General features: G+C 49.0%; 1 protein-coding gene across 23 annotated transcripts in view; it reads left to right on the forward strand.

Annotated features, from left to right (window-relative positions):
* Window positions 1–2,279: 2,279 nt before the first annotated feature.
* NRXN2 (neurexin 2) overlaps window positions 2,280–18,519 on the forward strand; it is a 340,969-nt gene continuing 324,729 nt past the window's right edge. For 10 of the 23 annotated variants that reach the window (XM_083591968.1, XM_083591973.1, XM_083591995.1 and 7 more), the window contains exon 1: window positions 2,287–2,662. The gene's annotated coding sequence lies outside the window, so the exon portion shown is untranslated. Of the gene's footprint in view, window positions 2,663–18,519 lie in introns of all 23 variants that reach the window. The other 13 variants (XM_083591981.1, XM_083591985.1, XM_083591983.1 and 10 more) reach the window with 5 other exon arrangements.

Below are 18,519 nucleotides of genomic sequence, written 5' to 3' on the forward strand. Positions count from 1 at the left end.
ATAAGTAAGGAAATGGAGGGGGCAGAAGCTAGTAAAAGGGGGTATGAGATGTCTGCCCTTGGAGGAAGGAGGAGGAAGAGAGGTGGTGTAAATGGAAAAGAACCCCCCCCCCTGCCGCCGCCCCTGCCACCCTTGAGTTTCCATCAGAGAAGAGACAAAGGCCACCTTGTGTATTGGTGAAGGGGCTAGCTAGAGCTCAACATTCTGCACTGTTTCTTGGGGAAGGGGGCTGCTGCTCAGAGGCAGAGCACCTGCTTCACATGCAGAAGGTCCCAGGTTCAATCCCTGGAATCTCCAAGAATGGCTGAGAACGTCCCCTGCCTGGGGAAAAAAAGACAGTCATTGTAGGCAATGCAATGAACTATAGGGACCAGAATGTGGACACAAGGAGAACCCTGATGGAACCCATCAATGGCCCATCATCTTGTTCTCCAGTGGCCAGCCAGTTGTCTCAATAGGAAGCCCCCAGGCAGGCCCCGAGCACAAGAGCCCTCTCCCCTCCTGTGGCTTCCAGCAAGTGGTCTTCAGAAGCATTGCTGACTCCAACCATGCAGGCAGAGCACAACCATCATAGCTGGGAGTCCTCCATGATTCTGTCTAAGGCAGCTTCCTCCATTCCTGATTGAGGTGTCCTCCTGTCCCTTTTGGGGTGCTCAGCAGCTTTATCATTGCAGCTTTGACTCGTGTGGATTAGCCAAGGATGCTTTGCTCCTTCCTGTGGGAGGAGCCAGAGGCAATGACAGACAGATCCAGCTCATTATAGTTTTGTCCTCCTCCTCCCCCCTTGCTGAGTTCTGCAAGGACAATACTAAGACTGTGCAGAGGTTGGATGAGCATTTGTCATGTATGGTTTCATTGATTTTCCTGCATTGCAAGGGGCTGGACTAGATGATCCTTGGAGTCTCTTCCAACTCTATGATTCCATGAAGAGGAGGAGGAGGAGGAAGCAGCAGCAGCTAGCTGGGTTTCCCACCCCTTGAGCTGGTTGTATGAAAGAAGGCAGGCAGGTGGGGGATGGCTAAGGGCAGGCCGAGGTTGGTCCTGCCAAATAAACATTTATGAGCTGCGCCTGTGAAGATCTCCTGTTCTGTGGAAATCCCACTGCAAGAGAGCTTGTCAGGCTGGAAATGGAGAAGCCAATGTTTAATCTGTGCCAAGGGATCGGTTCCAAAAGGAAACGGCAGGAAGAAAGTCAGTGCAGTGTGTTCGTCAGCATGTTGGGCTGGGACCAGCGAGATCCAGGTTCATGTGGCCGTGGGTGACCTTGGGCCAGTCCCTCTTTAAAAAGGAAGAGCCCTTGCTCAGTGGAGGAGCACTTGCCCCAGGTACCATCCCTGCTGGCATTTCCAGGAGGGACAGAAAATGCCCCCTGCTCATCACCCTACTGAGCTAGGCAGAACAATGCCTTGACTCTAAAGATAGCAAGTTCCTATGCTTGGCCTAGTCACCCGAGGCGAGTTACAGTGTCTTCTAGGCAATCAGGAGAGACTCAGCTGGGTGACATCACTTGGAGCAGAACCAGCAAGCCGGGGGAGGAGGGGACCCCACCAGAGGACACGCTGCCTAGCTAGGGACTCCTCAAATCCAGCGCTCACCCTGAACCTCAGCCTCTTGGTGGGGGCATTACTGAGCTGTGCGACTAACGTTGTGAAGTAAAAAATGCAGCTTCCTGCTCCCTTCTCTGTCTCTCTGGCCTACCTTGCAGGCTTCTTGGGAAGATGAAATTGATGTGTGTGTGTGTGTGTGTGTGTGTGTGTGTGTGTGTGTGTGTGTAGGTGGTGGCAGGGAGAGGGGAGAAGCCATGTGTGCTGCCCAAGCTGCTCCTTGGAACAAGGTGACCAGTATGATAAATTGGAAAAATAAATAATAAGAGTTTTTGACAACGAACAAAGGATGCCTCTGAGCAGATGTTGTGTTTTATGCTTTTAAATTTCAGACGATAATGGCATTGGTATGTTGGAACCTGCTTTGTGGCTGATGAAAAGGGAGGGGTCCGAAAGTCTACTCAGTAAACAAATGGACCTATTTCTGTCGAGTCCCCCCGCCCGCACTGGGGCTTCTAGGGGGGGAAAGGTCGTGACCCCCAGCCAGGACTTGAGAACCCCTAGAGCTTGGGCAGGGAAGCCAAAACAGTCTCGCTCTCAGCCAGCCACCCAGCGTCCCCCCCCCCCCGCTTCCAAGGAGCAGCAGCCTCGGTAGCTGCTGCATTCATTGTTCACCTTCGCCTCCCGCCCCCCCCCATCTGAAAGGCGGAGCCCTGTGGGCGGGGGAGGAAGAGGAGGAGGCTGAATTGCGCGGGTGTCCCTCCCGGGTGGGGTGCAGGAGACCCGGGGCCCCGGCCTGGTCCCCCGCTTGGTTGGCAGAGAGGGAGGGCGCGAGGGAGGGGCCGAGCCGGGGCGGCGCTTGGAGGAGGCGGAGGCGGAGGCGGGAGGAGGTGGCGGAGCCTCCGCTGCTGCTGCCGCTGCCGCTGCCGCCGCCGCTCCCGGAACCTCCTGCATCCCCGCCTCGCGCATCTTCTCCTGCATCTTCTCCATCCTCCTCGGGCATCTCCTCCTGAGCATCCCTCGGCCCCAGGAGGAGGCGGGCGAAGGCAGGACCAGCCCCGGCCATTGTCTTTGGCCGCCGCCGCCGCATCGCCTCCCGCCCTCCCTCCCGCCAGCAGGTACCCCGAGGCTGCGCCCTTGCGGTGGGGGGAGGAGGGAGGGAGAAGCGGGGTGGGGTTCCCTCGCAGCCTATGGCGCTGTGGGGAGGGGAGGGAGAGGGCCCCCCCTCTTTGGACAGGGTGTGGGCTGGGGCCAAGGCGGCGTCCAGGATACCCCCCCCCCCACAAACACACACACCTCGTTGGTGCCAAGTCTGGGGGAAGGGAGTGGGGCTGCGGTACCAGCTCAATGGGGGGGGTCCTCGCCCAGCTTTCTCTTTGGACTGGAGGTGTGGGGCTGCGTGTATGTGCGGGGGGGGGATGATCTTGCTAAGACGAGGGTTGGAGGGGCAGAGGAGGCGAGCCGGGGACATTGGGGCGGCCGCGGGGAGGGGGCGCTGGTCGCGGAGTGTCGCCCTTTCCCCAAACCTCGCCTCGACGCCTGTCTCTCGCCATAGATAACCCCGGGGAGGGCGGCGGGCTGGGAGGTGGGGAGGGAGAGTGCTTGTTGTCCATCACGCCGCCTCCTTATCTCCCAAGGTTGAGGTTATCTGTCGGCTGCCGCCAGTTTGCGGGGCTTGACATCTGAGATGCCCCGGTGGGGTTTTTGTTGTTGTTGTTGTTGTTGTTGTATGGTGATGATGCCCTTTGGACGGTCCTTCCTCTGCAAGCCGCTCCTCTCCCCACCCTCCAATTCCACCCAGATATTCGGGTTTTCCACTTCCAAAGTCTGGGGCTGTATCCTGTTGGTGCAAATAAAATATTCTCAGATCTCGGATGCCTGGAGGTTGGTTTGGGCACTGTCAGCCTGCCTCCTCCTCCTCTTCCTCCTCCTCCCACCGAAACTCCGAATTCTGAGATCTGGGCAGCGGCGGCGGCGGCGGTATTATTCGATGGCAGCAGCAAATCTGCAATCCCCGTTTAGCTCTGCTTCATTATTTACTCGCCGCCAGTGAGCTGAGCCTGCCTCAGCCTGGAGAGCCTTTGTTAGCAAGTATTAATATTTGGTGTTGAAAATCAGCTTTGCCCCCCGCCCCAGGGCAGAGGGAGCTGGCATCTTGACGTTTCTTTTGCCTTGGAAAGGATGCCGAGAGGCATTTTGTGGGCGCTTTTCCCCTGCAGGGCGACAAGGCTCCCTTTCTGACACCACCGTGTTGTGTGTGTGCAGAGGAGCCTTGCTAAACGAGTGTAATGTGCTGTCTAGCGGGTGAGGGGGGTAGGGAAGGCTCCGAGGATCAATGAAAAATGGTCTTCTCGTGGTGCTTGCCGAAGTATCCCCCGGCTTCAAGGCGCTGGGTTGTGTTGTGTGTGGAAGGATCTCAACACCCTCAGATTGCTCTGCTTACAACCCTCTTTTCACCCCCATTCCCAGCTCCACGTATGTCTGGCACCCTCTCTATCTGTGCTTTGCAGGAGTGGTCTTCTATCGGGGGGTGTGCGAGGCAATGTTGGTGGGGGGCTTGCGTGGCGGTGGGGTGGGAAGCTAAAAGGAGGCGTTGTGTGCAGAAACCATCCTTTCCCCAACACACACAGAAATGGATCCCTGCAAAACAGCCCCTGCACAAGCCTTTGTCATGCGGCGTGAAGCTCCCTCCCTCTCTTATGGCGAGGGGGGTTTTGAGGGAAAGGGGGCTGCTTGCAAAGAAGGGGGGTCATTGGCTCCTTTGGGAAGGGCTGGGGTTGGGAGAGAAGCGGGGGCTTTGAGAACAGGTCCTGCCTTAGCCCCCGCCAAAGGAGGATTGTCTGGCTGGTCCTTCTCCCTTGGCGTGTTGCAGACATTTATATTATTAATTTGGTATTGTGGATTACCTCTCTCTTGTGTGCTGCTGCCCCCCAATCAGATCCTACCACAACATCAATGGCAATATCATGTCCGAATTTAAGGGGGAGGACATTTCAGGAGAGAGAGATTGGCAAAGAGTGTCACAGTTGCCTTGAATAAACACACACACATATACACACAATTTTTTTATAAAATCTGCTGGCGATTTGCTTTTATTCACAAGGGTCTTTTCTTTAGGATTAAAAGAAGAAGGAGAAGCTCAGAAATCCCCACCTCCCTCCTTGCAAATAAATAAAACCGCCACATGATTCTCTCTCTGGGAAAATCAGCTCCCTCCAAAGGGGAAAGCCATCATATTCAATGGTGCTAATTAATTTTTATTAAGAAACCAAAGGGATATTTGTTAGCCCAAGAAAAATCTTTGAGCTGCACCAGCTTCCAGTCAGAGAGGAGAGGAGAGAAGCATGACAAATATGTTTTCCAGAGGAGCACCAGGAAGAAAAATGACACAACCAGGAGGAGGAGGAGGGCGGAGGGCAGGTACTTACAGTGGCTCAGGTGTGGGGCTCTCCTTCGAGCACACCTGATGCTGCAGCCTCAGCGCTTTGGCCCCAGGGATGGTGGCCAGGCTCAAGCACCGGGGAGGGGAGGTGGTGCCTGGGCAGCAGGGAGGGGGGACTCCAGGACAGGAGTCTTTCTGGAGGGGAGAGAACAGCCTTGGATGCATTGCTGGGTGCAATGCCACTGGGCTTGAAGAAGAGAGAGGATGGGCTCCCTCCCTCCCGTGTGATAGGCTCGCTTTGTTCACACTGGGAGGGGACTGCTCCTGGCTTAGGGGGATCTCCTGTTGCTGTGAGAAATTGGGGCACCCTGTTAGGACCAACCATGCCTAAGGGACCCTCTGCCGGCCAAGCATTGTAGTGGTCAGATCAGTCAATAATATCCTTTAACATCCCAAATAATGTTTTCGGCATAACAGGGTGCTCTCCGATTCTTGTATCATAGTCTTGAATCTTTATGAGGGTGGCTGAGAGAGCGGGTTGGACTAGATGGCCTTCGGTTCCCTTCTCACACTACTATTCAGTGACAGACAGAAGGACTTGCTTAAGGCTGCTCAGGTCTCTGATATACCCCATTCCCACCCTACAGAAAGCATGCAAGCCACTGGCTCCTGGTCTATTATTTAGAATTTGCTGGGCTTTGAAGGAAGTGATTATTATCCCCACTTTGTGGAACAGAGGAACTGAGAGGCGGCAACCTGTTGGAGGTCTGCACAGTTATCCCTCTGCATACCACCTGCTTTTGTGTGGGCAGCACACAAAGACACACAGCAGGCATTATGGAGTGAGAGAAGGTAGCCAAGCTGATGCTGTTAGTTGCTATCAGGTAGGTGTTAAGCTTGGTGGGATCTTCTGCATGTGGCCAGAAGGCTCATCCAACAACGTTCTTCAAGGGCCACTTGGAATTTGTCATGCACTAGGAAGAGGAGAGCTATTTCTGAATGTCAGCCTGCTATGGGATGGTGCCTGCCTGCCTGCCTGCCTGCCTGCCTTCCAAAGGGAGTTTGGTGCCCGCCATGTTTCTCTCTGCAGCTCCACCTGGAGAGGCAGCAGGACACAAATGCCTCAGATCAGTCCACTTTATGTGTTATTCACAGGCCCAGTACCTGCTCTCAAGGAGTGCACTGAAAAGGTATCCTCAGCTGCCTGGGGGTGAGGAGACCTGTGATGGGGCGCATGTCCTGCAAGCAGAAGGGACCAGCCTCAGTCCTTGGCATCTCCAGGCAGGGCTGGGAAATACCCCTGCGTAAGAGTCAATGCCAGCCACTGACTGTAGAGAGTATTAAACTTGATCCAGAGGCTTGGGCCTCTGGATGTCACTGGACTACAGTTCCCATCAGCCCTTGCCCTTGGCTATGCTGGCTGCAGGAGCTGATGGGAGTTGATGTCCAACAAACTTGCCTCCTCATGAGCTTGATGACCCACTGGTCTGACTTGGCCAAAGGCATCTTCCCATGTCTTATGCCAGGATTGGGCCTTCTTGCACTAAGTCAATTCAACATTAATTTGGCCAGGGATGTGGAGTCATTGCTCAGGGCTTGCTCTTGACAACCTGAAATTGGACCAGGGGATTATTCTACCCAAGCCTGGACCATCAGAAGAACTTTCATATAACTCCTAGGCATGTTTGCTTTGTTTCTTCCATGGGAAAAAGGGAGTGTCAGTGGCCTGTCTCCAAAGAGATAGAATTGCAGAGTTGGAAGAGGCGCCAAGGGTCTCTAGTCCAACCCACTCCCCCTGCAATGCAGGAATCGAACATAAGAAGAGCCTACTGGATCAGGCCAATGGCCCATCTAGTCCATTGCAATGGTCGAGCAAAGTAATTTTTGAATCAGGACTTAATGCTCTGACATCCCTCCACTTTAGATAGCAATGTGCAGGTTGGTTTTCCAAAATGTGGTCAGCCATGCCTGCTGTATGGAGTGGAAGTGTCATTCTCCTTCTGCTGAGTGGAGCCCTGATCCTCTGCCCCAAAGCCCTGGCTGGACTCTGCCTGTTATTCCAATTACAGATGGTGGGCATTAAATAGCTGCTAAAGAAATGGCGTTAGCACCTGTTTGTGGTGACTGCATAGAATTACAAGGCAGGCCCCTTCATCTCCCCACCAATGAAGGAAATGGACTGAAATGATTATTGGGGTGTGGGCAAGGCCAGGCAGCACATTCTGGGCTCTCTTAAGAGTGGTCAAACAGGCACCAAGCATGAGGAGTTCTCTTGCAAAGCCCCCTTAGCAATAAATGGAAGCCCCACAAGTTCACGCTTGGCTTCACTTAGGCACATGCAGAAGACGTTTGTGACGGATCAGGCCCCGTGTTAATGAATGGGTGGTTGAGTCCCTGCACAGAACACCAGGATGTCCCAAGCTAGCCTGAGAATGTGTGCCAATTCCACTTGCAAAATTTGGGTTCAGGCAGAGGAGCTATCTCTCTGAAAAGGTTCTTTCTTGTGTGCTCTTACTCTCTCTCCAAACACACACACACATATATATGCACACACACTTTTCTGCTGTATAGTTTACAGAGCTTCCCTTTGGAATATTTCGCTGGAGGAAGGCGTTATCACTTCAGGTTTTTTTTTAAAAAAAGAAACGGCAGCACAAAGCTCTTGAGAATTCCTCTTTCTGCTGGAGTTCCTTATCATCCACTTGCAATGTTCACATTAGAGTTCAACTTCCTTTAATTCATTCCAGATATGTGTGTGTGTGTGTGTGTGTGTGTGTGTGTGTGTGTGTGCAGATGCTGGTTTTTCCTATATAAAAAAAGGACTCCCCACCCTATGTTGCTTTTTCCTCCTTCGCAGCCTGCCTTGCCCCTTCTCTCCCTACCCACCCACCCAATGATAAAACAAAACCTCCACTGTGACAAATGGATACCTAAGGATGGGGCAGCCACTGCCTACCCCCCCTCCAAGGCATGTCATTCTGTGGGCTCAGGCTGCTTTGTCCTCTTACCGAATGGTTTAAAGTGTTGGCCCAGATAAATTTTACATGAATAATTTCTCTCCCTGCAGCAAGAAAATACACAAAACAAGCCCTTCGGCTGGCTATAATTGAATTTTTTTTCCTGGGTACCTGAAATGTGATTTGTGCTGGAGGAGGGTTGGGGTGTGTGTTTTGCTGGTGTGGATTTGAACCTAATCTTGCAAACTGGCTTTAAAAGCTGATCTTGTCATGAGAGAGAGAGAGAGAGAGAGAGAGAGAGAGAGAGAGAGAGAGAGGCCTTCTGGGCTGTGCCAAGAGCAGAGCTGAGGGTCTTTCTGCAGCCTCAAAGATTAAATTTATATTTCTGTGTCCACCAGGCGAAAGGGCCTTGTAAATCTATTAAGAGAGCAATCCTCTTTATTCCTTGTATATAGCATTTTTAATGTGAGAGAAGCTTGATATCTTTTACTTTGCCTATTCACAGAACATCCCTCTGAGGAATCTTCTTGCTAGCATTTAGAGCTATTCCCATCTCACATACAGAAGGACTGAGGCTGGCAGAGAATTACTTGCCTGAAGGCACACAATGCACCCCATAATTCCTGGTGCAACCCTATGTCCGCTGACCTACCAATTGGACCTTGGGTCACCATCATTTCTTTCTTTCTTTCTCTGGGTCTCCTGTGACCTTCCCACCATCCCCTGGGTGGACTTAGCCTGCTGTGAGGTGAAGTGTGAGCGGGCCTTCTCTGTGGTGGCCCCACCAACTCTGGAATGCCCTTCCTCCAGAGGCTTAGATGGCAGAGACCCTGATGGGTTTTCCACTGGCAAGTAAAAGCTATTCTGTTCTCCCAGGCATTTGGAGCAAAGACACTAGAAGAGCCCTGCTGAATCAGGATGAAGGAGACCCATCCTGTTCTCACAGTGGCCAACCAGATGCCACAGTGGGAATCCTGGAAGCAGGACCAGCACAGCAGCTACACCCTCCCCTCGTGCATTTCCCAGCAACTGGTATTCAGAGCGTGTAAGAAAATTGGGGTTGGCTTTTACAGCCCAACTCCCCATTGAGAGATGTTGTGTCTCTCAGGTCCTCTATCAGTCAGAGATGCAAACAGAGATTTCCAAGGAAGCAAGGCAAGCTGATGCTTTTGATCTTTATTCCTCTGTTGCAACAGTCTCCTTCTTTCCCTTGCAAGGAGGTGAGGAGCAGAGAACAAAAGCATGTTACAATTTTTAAACCCTCAGATAGTGACCACCTCTGTAATGGAAAGACACCCCCCCAAACAAAATGGGTTGCATGTGTGAATCAGATCATGCTCAGATTTCATGCTACTCCAACATATTTATTTACAAGCCTGCCAATCTGTATGCCTGACAACACCTGATTATGGCTGCTCCTGGCCTGTCTGAAGGATCCTTTTGAAATGGTGAATACCTAGATTCCAGAATTCATTGTCAAGGGCCTTTTTCATTCCTGCATAGATATCTGCTCTTTTGACAGGTCAGCTAGGCCATTCAACACATACACGTCTCAAATGGTTTGCAGAGGGGCGACCTATCAGGAATTTGCTGCTAGTGACTTTAGGGGGACTCTGAGCTTGACTAGGGGCGAAACATGGATGCTGTATTGCTCTCTACTATTTCAGACATGTGGTTTATACACACATATATATGTCTGTTTACCTTGCACACTTACACATGTGCATTTTGTTTATGACAGCTTAGAATTCATATAACAAGAGCCTACTGCTTCCACCAATGGAGGCAGAACATAGTCATGGCAAGTCACCACCAATAGCCTTTTCCTCCATACATTTGTCCAATCCTCTTTTAAAGCCATCTAAATTTGTGGCCCTCACTACCTCTTGTGGGAGGGAGTTCCATAGTTTAACTATGCACTGTGTGAAGAATGTACTTTGTCTGTCCTGAATCGTCCAACGTTCCATTTCATCAGATGTCCCCAAATTCTAGTATTATGAGAGAGAGAGAGAGAAGGTTTCTCCATCCACTTTCTTCACACCATCAATAATTTTATGCACCTCTTACCATGTCCTCTCTTAGTCACCTTTTCGCTAAACTATACCCAGCTCTGCAATATCCTTTTTGAGGTGAGGCAACCAGAACTGAATGCTTTATTCCAAATGTGGTTGCACCATATAGATCTGCATAATGACCTCATGATCTTGGCAGCTTTATTTTCAATCCCTTTTCCTAAACCCTAGCATGATGATATTCACATTTTTCACAGCTGCTGCACACTGGGTTGACAGCTCCATCCAGCTATCCACTATGACCCCAAGGTCTTGTTCCTGGTCAGTCACTGCCAGCTCAGACCCCATGAGCGCATAGAGGAAGCTAGGAATGTTTTTGCTCCACTGTGCATCACTTTACAATTGCTTGCATTGAATTGCATTTGCCATTTCACTACCCATCCACGCAGTCTGAAGAGAATGAGCAGAATTTTGGAGCTCCTCAGAACCTCTTTTTGTTTTGTTTTGTTTCAACCATCCTGGTATCATAAGTGGATTTGGTTCCCTCACTACTCCCCACCAACTCTAGGTTGTTCATGAACAAGTGAAAAAGCACGGGTCCAAATACTGATATTTGGGGGACTCCACTTTTTACAGCCCTCCCTTGGGAGAACTGTCCATTTTTCCTACTCTCTGCTTCCTGTTACTTTTCCAGTTCCTGCTCCATAAAGACAACATCACCTCTTATTCAAGAGTCTTTCATGGGGTACTTTGTGAAAAGTATTTGGGAAGTCTCTGAGTACACAGTGTCAACTGGATCATCTCTATATACTCTCAAAGAACTCTTAATAGGTTAGGGAGACTTGCAGAAGCCATGCTGCACCAAACTTGTTCTTTATACCTAGGTAATTCTAGCTTTAACAGTACTTTGCACCAATTTCCCAAAAACAGACATTAAGCTTACCAGTCTGTAATTTCCAGGATCCTTCCTGGGGCTTTTTTTTTTTTTAATGTTATTATATATCGGCTACTTTCCAGTCCCCAGATACAGAGGCTGTTCCTAGGGAGAACTTACATATGTTTCTGAAAAAATCAACAGTGTCACATTTGAGTTTGTTAAGAACTCTCAGGTTGATGCCATCCAGACTTGATTAATCTGTCAGTTTTTAATTTGACAATGAGGCCTAGAGTTTCATCTCTCGTCACCATTATTTGCCCCAGTCCCTCAAACTTCCTTCCCTAGGAAGTTAGTTCTGGCACAGAAATCTGCCCTATATCTTCCACAGGGAAGACAGATGCAAAGCATTCATTCAGCTTCTAGGTGTAATCTCCTTGTCTTCCTTTAGCACACCATGTTCTCTCTTGTCATCCAAAGGTCCAAATGCCTCTCTAACTAGTCTTTTGCTACTAATCTTTTGCCGTTGCTTGTCTTTATGCTTTGAGCAATATTTTCATCAAATTCATGATGTAAGCAACCCTTATTGTCTGCTTGCATTTCTTTGCCAAAGTTTATGTTCCTTTTCGTTGGCCTCATTTGAACAAGACTTCCATTTTCTGAAGGAGCCTTCTTGCCTCTAATAGCTTCTTTGACTCTGCTCCTCTGACACCCTCTTGGCCTTGGCAGTGCCTTCCTTGATATGCATTATACATTCTAGCTGAGCTTCTGTTATTGTGGTTTTGAACAACCCCCAAAGCGTTCTGGAAATATTTGATCCTCCAGACTTTGCCCTTCAACATTGTTTTAACCAATCCTTTCATTTTTGAGAAGCTTCCTCTTTTGAAGTCAAATGTGAATGTTTTGCATTTTCTTGGCACCGTGGCCACTGTTCCCAATCACTTGCATCTCACGCCAGATTCTGGGTGCCACTTAAATTTAATTCCAGGGCCATACCCCCCAGCAACCCCTCTGCCCTATGACTAACTGTTCTAGGGCACAGTCATTTGGGGTATCATGAAATTTCACCTCTTTGTCATGATTGTAACACTTATATAGCCAGTTGATGTGAGGGTGATTGAATTCACCCTCTACTACAACATCTCTCTTGGATGCTTCCTTCATTCTTCATCTCAAGATCACACTGGGCATTGTGGTCAGAGAACAATAGAACAACCCCAGTACCAAATTACTCTTGGGGCCCAGTATTGCTCCCCACAACGATTCTGTGGAGAAGTCTGCCCCTTTCGGGACTTCTTTCATATATATATATATATATATATATATATATATATATATATATATATATATGAAATTTTTAAAAAAACATACAATATATTTTCTCATCTTATTCAGTGTTTTGAACTTCCATCAACCACATCTGAAGATTTTTCAATCTTTATCACTTAATCTCCATTTCATTAATTTCACTATTACTTTTAATAGTCCTTCACTAATAGTTCTCTTCATACTTTTCTCTGCAATATTTCACGTAGTCCTCCTTACAAAACTTCTTGCAATCCTACTAGCATAATCTGTTGATTACAATTGCTTTTCAGATAGTTCACGTATACGTATTCACATATCCAGTCCTCTGAGAATCTCTGATCCCGCAGGTTTCGAATCCTTCCTCTCATCTTGTCTAATTCTGCATAGTCCATTAATTTCATCTGCCATTCCTCTTTCATCGGTAATTCTTCACCCCTTTCGGGACTTCTAGTTTGCTGGACTTAGTGCTTTCTCGTACAGGGTGACTCCACCTCTGGCATGTCCTCCCTGTCCTTCATATAGAGTTTATATCTAGAGATAGCTGTGATCCACTGGTTCTCTCCATTCCACCAGGTTTCCACCATGCCCACTGCAATGATGCTGTCCTCAAGCACTCCGACCATCTTGGTCTGGTGGCCTCTAGCCTTAGCATATAAACACTTGGCTACCATCTCTCTCTTCAAGTGGCACTTGTGCTTTGGCCTGCAATGTTTTGGCTTCTCTAAACTGCCACTTTGAGCCCCTGCACTCACAACGCTAGGCTTAAATTTCACCGCTTAAATTTTCATCATTTTTTCCCAGCCAGGCAGGGACCAGGGGGAGATTTGTTCCCAACTGGACCATCCTCATCTCCTGTTGGCTTCCCCCTGTCAATCATTTTAAAACAAGGGTCCACTGTCCCTCAGACCTTGTGGGGAGATGGCGGACTATATTTTGAAAAAATAATAATGAACAACTCCTATGCCCCACAAATAACTCTGAGATGCATTTTAAATAAAAGCACACATTCTACTCATGTAAAAACACACTGATTCCCGGACCACCCACGGGCTGGATTGAGAAGGCGATTGGGCCAGATCCAGCCCCTGGGCCTTAGTTTGCCTACCCGTGTTTTGAAAGCTTCTCTGCCACCTTTGCATATTAAGCTCCAACAGTCTAGTTCCATCCCAGTTCAAGTGGAGCCCATCCCTTTTGTACAGGACCAGTTTGCCCCAGAATGTTCCCTAGTGCCTCACAAATCCAAACTCCTCTGCCTGACACCATGGCCTCATGCATGCATTGAGACCACAGAGCTGCATCTACCTGCCTGGACATGCATGTGGAACTGGCAGCATTTCAGAGAAACCCATCTAGGAGGTCCTGGCTTTCAGCATCCTACCTAACTTTGGCTTCCAGAACCTTGCGACTACATTTCCCCCTGTCATTGATGTCAACATGCACCACAACCACTGACTCCTCCCCAGAACTAACTTCCAGGCTACTTAGGTGACAGGCAACACCTGTAACTTTTGCACCAAGCAAGCAAGGCACCTTGTGGCCATAACACACCCATCTTATCTATCTCTCTATGATTGAATCACCCACCATCAGATTTTCCCTGTGACCTGGAGGATAACTGCTCATTCCCCAAGGAATGTATTTCTTCTAAGGGAGCAGTTCCCTCTTCCGCAGCCTGAACCCCTCTTTTCCCCTGAGACCCTCCTTCTCCAAGCACACTCTCTCGGCTGGGGAGCAAAAAACAGAGATCATGTCCCCATCATCAACCTCTTGTCTCCCACCTGCTGCAGGTCAGCCACCTTGGCCCCAAAGAAACACGCACATCCCCCAAGGGCCAATAGCTCATTGCAACTTGGGGCACACCCAGCCAGCCATAAATCCTGTCCAGCAGGCAGATAGCTGTACGTGTTCTGTGCAATACACTGGAAACCCACCTCTGCTGGCGATCTACCTGCATATCTATTATCTGTAATTCATCAGATTAGTTTACCTACATGTTAGAACAAAGAGGGGAAGGGAAGAGCAGTCTGTCCTGGCTTCCTGGCCCTGCTGTTGAACTCACTCGGCTGCTGAACTCACTTGCTGTGTCCATCAGTGGGGCTGAGATGCTGCCTCAGCTGGGGCTCCCCTCTGGCACATGGAGCAAGGTCAAGGTTGGGTGCGGGGCTCCCTTGCTAGGTTGTTCCAAGTACATATCCCTGGCTCACTTTCCTCTGATGCCAATGTACCCAACAAAATCAGGGCTGCCTTTTTGGAAAAACAGGAGCCGGTGGGGCTCAAACTCTGTGGCTCACTCAAATTTCAAACGAGTAGGCGTTTGAAAAGGGGAAATGTGCAACCACTTCAGCTTTATTGATTTCATGCTGTTATTCTATTGCTTTTTATTAATTGGGCTGTTATTAATATCTGTTATATTTGATGTATTAATTTTGTATATGTGCTTATTGTTGGAAACAATAATATCTTGGGATCACACTGATAGGGTGAAGGGTGGTCTACAAATTGGAGAAATAAATCATCAGTCGGTAGAACACGAGACTCTTAAATCTCAGGATTGTGGGTTTGAGTCTCATGTTGGGCAAAAGATCCCTGCATTGCAGGGGGTTGGACTAGATGACACTTGTGGCCTCATCCAACACTACAATTCTATGATTCTAAGATGATATATGTTAACAGGCAGAAATTCAAAGAGGCGTTTCTTCCCACCCCCATGGAGTTTTCCTACTTGAAAAGGCCATACCTGTTGAATTTTGACCCACCTTGTAGTCCTGCCAGGAGCAGAGGCTCTGCTGTCCTTCTCTGCAGTGTGTGGGGTGTGGGAACAGACAGGGATCTGGGCTTTGTCGGCTCTGGCTGCTATGTGCACAGACTGGTGGGGGCCAGTTCTTACTGTAAAAGAAGAGGCTCTCGATTGAGACAACTCCCCAACCCGCCAGCTGCCTGATTAAGTCGAGTGGCAGCCTCAGGGGCAGATTTTGAATGTCATTTCAGGGCAGCAGAGTGAGGCAGATCTCAGTGCATAGGAAGCTGTCAAATCCTTGGTCCATCGACCTCAGTATTGTCTGCACTGACTGGGGGTCTCAGGTGGGGAGGTCTCTCCCAGCACTACCTGGAGAAGGTGCCAAGAACTGATCCTTCTGCATGCAGAGTGGGTGCTCCAGGCTCTCCAAGTGCCCCCATTTTCCAGGGACAGTCCCAGATTTACAGAAGCCATCCTGGTTTCTGATTTGATCCCGGAATGTCCTGCTTTTCCTTAGAATTTTCATTGGATAAATATTGGAGGGTGTAGAGTTTTGCAACCCCTGAGCCAAGGAGATAAGTATACAACCTTTAGAAGACACCTGAAGGTAGCCCTTTATAGGGAAGTTTTTAAATGTTTACTGTTTTATTATGTTTTTATATATGTTGGAAGCCACCCAGAGTGGCTGGGAAAACCCAGACAGATGGGTGGGGTATAATAATAATAATAATAATAATAATAATAATAATAATAATAATAATTTTGGATGTCCCTATGCTCATCAGGGGACACGGGTGGTGCTGTGGGTTAAACCACAGAGCCTAGGACTTGCCGATCAGAAGGTTGGTGGTTCGAATCCCCGCAACGGGGTGAGCTCCCATTGCTCAGTCCCTGCTCCTGCCAACCTATCAGTTCAAAAGCATGTCAAAGTGCAAGTAGATAAATAGGTACCGCTCCGGCGGGAAGGTAAATGGTGTTTCCATGCACTGCTCTGGTTCACCAGAAGCGGCTTAGTCATGCTGGCCACATGACCCGGAAGCTGTACGCCGGCTCCCTCGGCCGATAAAGCGAGATGAGCACCGCAACCCCAGAGTCGGTCACAACTGGACCTAATGGTCAGGGATCCCTTTATCGTTAACTTTATATTCATCAGAGAAATGTTGGAGAGTATGGTGCTCTATCACTGAGCTATGGTCTGCCTCCCAAGTACAGAGCTAGTGCAGCTATGCTATTCTTGCGCATGGGGTGCATGCAGAAGATCCCTGTCACCTTCCATTAGGAAGGACACTGGCTAGCTGCTCTCAGTCAGAGTGGACTAGAGACATTTTTCAAACAGTTGGAGGCAGCAAAGCTTCTGAATTCCAGTTGCTGGAGGCCACAGGAGGGAAGAATGCTCTTGTGCTTGGATCCTGCATGTGAGTTTCCCATTGGAGCATCCAGTTGGCTACTGTGAGAATCGGATGCTGGCCTCGATGGGTCCCCTTTGGCCTGATCCAGAAGGCTCTTTCTGCTCTTATGTCCAATGTTGTAAACAAAATCTTCCCTTCCCTTATGGGGTATCCAAGAGCCCGTATAAAGCCCGCCCTGGAGTCCAAGACCACCCCCAGAAACATCATACATACATCACAGAAGGAGTGTAGCCCAAGACCACCCCCCAGATATATCATACCTATATCACAGAAAAGGTGGTCTACTACAGAAATCTGAGTGCGTTGTTTATCTCCTGTCTGGCAGGTCACCTGTTAATGGTCACTTGATTGGATTGCCAGTCTTTTGTAATGATAAATACTTAGTTCCTGAGCCAGGTCACAGGCTCACCCTATTCATACACAGACATACCCTTAAGACAGGATTTGTGAACAAAAAGACAATGGGGAGGCTTTTCCATTTTTCTTCGACCTTGCAGAGAAATATTTGAGGTCAATTTGGAAGGGACAAAATGGTTTCAGGACTTTTTCTGTGGGGTTTCAGATATGTGGTTTATATATGCAGTCATGAACATTTATATATATATATATATATATATATATATATATATATATATATATATAAATATATATACCCTTAAAATTCTTATAACACCAAGCATGATGGACCGCTGGTGGCCCCCGAGTTCCATTCATGTGGTCTGGTGGAAGGCTGTGGAAGACTAGATAATATCCGTGCTTGGCCTCGTGTTTGTTTGATCTATTTTCCTAACAATGGAAACTGAGACTGTTTTCATCAGGGTTGGATTATCAAACAGGTTGGGAAGGTTCTGTCCTCAGCCAGTGGCTTTTGTATCACACAGCCTTGGTACAGTCTACAATTCCTCCTCTGAAAACTTACCCACTAAAAGGCCTTTTCTCTGGACTAAAGAAAGTGATTTTCTCAATGCGGTGCTGGCTTTGATGAGCAGGCTGTTTTATTTTTCTTCTCATTTAATGCAGTATGGAAATAATATTATGCTCATTTGACAGTACACTTATCGCCATTGTGATTTATTGTCTTCCTGGCTTTCTTTTCAACAGAAGGTCCCAGAGCAGGTGACTGCAGATAAAAAAGCATAATTCAAGCAGTGGGAAAAGACAAAACCCACTCACAACCCCCAAACCAATAATCCATATAGTGCTATGGAGGTGGGTGGGTGGGCAGCACATTTTAAAGTTTATCAAGTGGTCCACTGAGGCTCCCACAGTGGACGTTGGGCAGGGGCAGGGGAGTTTTGAAAGCCACTGTGCTGGATGTCCAAATAGCCTTGTAAAAACCCCAAGTGTTCTGAAAGGACTTCCACAATGAAAGAGCTCTGGAGCTTTGCATTCAAAGATGGTGAGATGCCTTTGCCTGCAAGTGGGACTTCTCTTCCAAAGAGCTTGAGAGCAAAGCTGGACACCCACAGGACCCCTGACCATTAGGTCCAGTCGTGACCGACTCTGGGGTTGCGGCGCTCATCTCGCTTTACTGGCCGAGGGAGCCGGCATGCAGCTTCCTGGTCATGTGGCCAGCACGACTAAGCTGCTTCTGGCGAACAAGAGCAGCGCACGGAAATGGCGTTTACCTACCTTCCCGCCGGAGTGGTACCTATTTATCTACTTTCACTTGACGTGCTTTCGAACTGCTAGGTTGGCAGGAGCAGGGACCGAGCAACGGGAGCTCACCCCGTTGCTGGGATTCAAACCGCCAACCTTCTGATTGGCAAGTCCTAGGCTCTGTGGTTTAACCCACAGCGCCACCCGCGTCCCGGACACCCACAGAGACCCCTCCAATTGCTGCCAAGCAGCGCCTGGCTGGGACAATCAGCTGGTTGGAAGCGTGGCTGAGTTTGCTTGGAATGCAGAGCAATGTAGCGAATGAGCAGTGGAGGCTGGTGGAGAACAGGTGTGAAGTGAGCAGAAGTTGCGCATCCACATCCACACCAACACCTAACATACATTCAAAGCACCTGACACCCTCCAAAGAATTCTGGGAATTGTAGTTTGTGAAAGGTGCTGGGAATCAGATGGGAAAACAACAGGATACTTGGGTGGGAGTCACTTTAAATGTATGGTGTGGACCTTCTGGCTGTTGTTCTTGTGGAATTACAACAACAACAGTTCTCTTATTTGTACCCTGCTTATCTGACTGGGTTGCCCCAGCCACCTTCCAATCTTTGGCTTTGATTTCCTCTGAAGTATTTGGCTTGGCTGATTGCATGGGCGCTCTCGTTTCTGGCCAGGTCCCTGTGTG

The sequence above is a fragment of the Podarcis filfolensis genome, assembly GCF_964270895.1.
Source record: "Podarcis filfolensis genome assembly, chromosome: 16".
Classification (NCBI taxonomy): Eukaryota; Metazoa; Chordata; class Lepidosauria; order Squamata; family Lacertidae; genus Podarcis; species Podarcis filfolensis.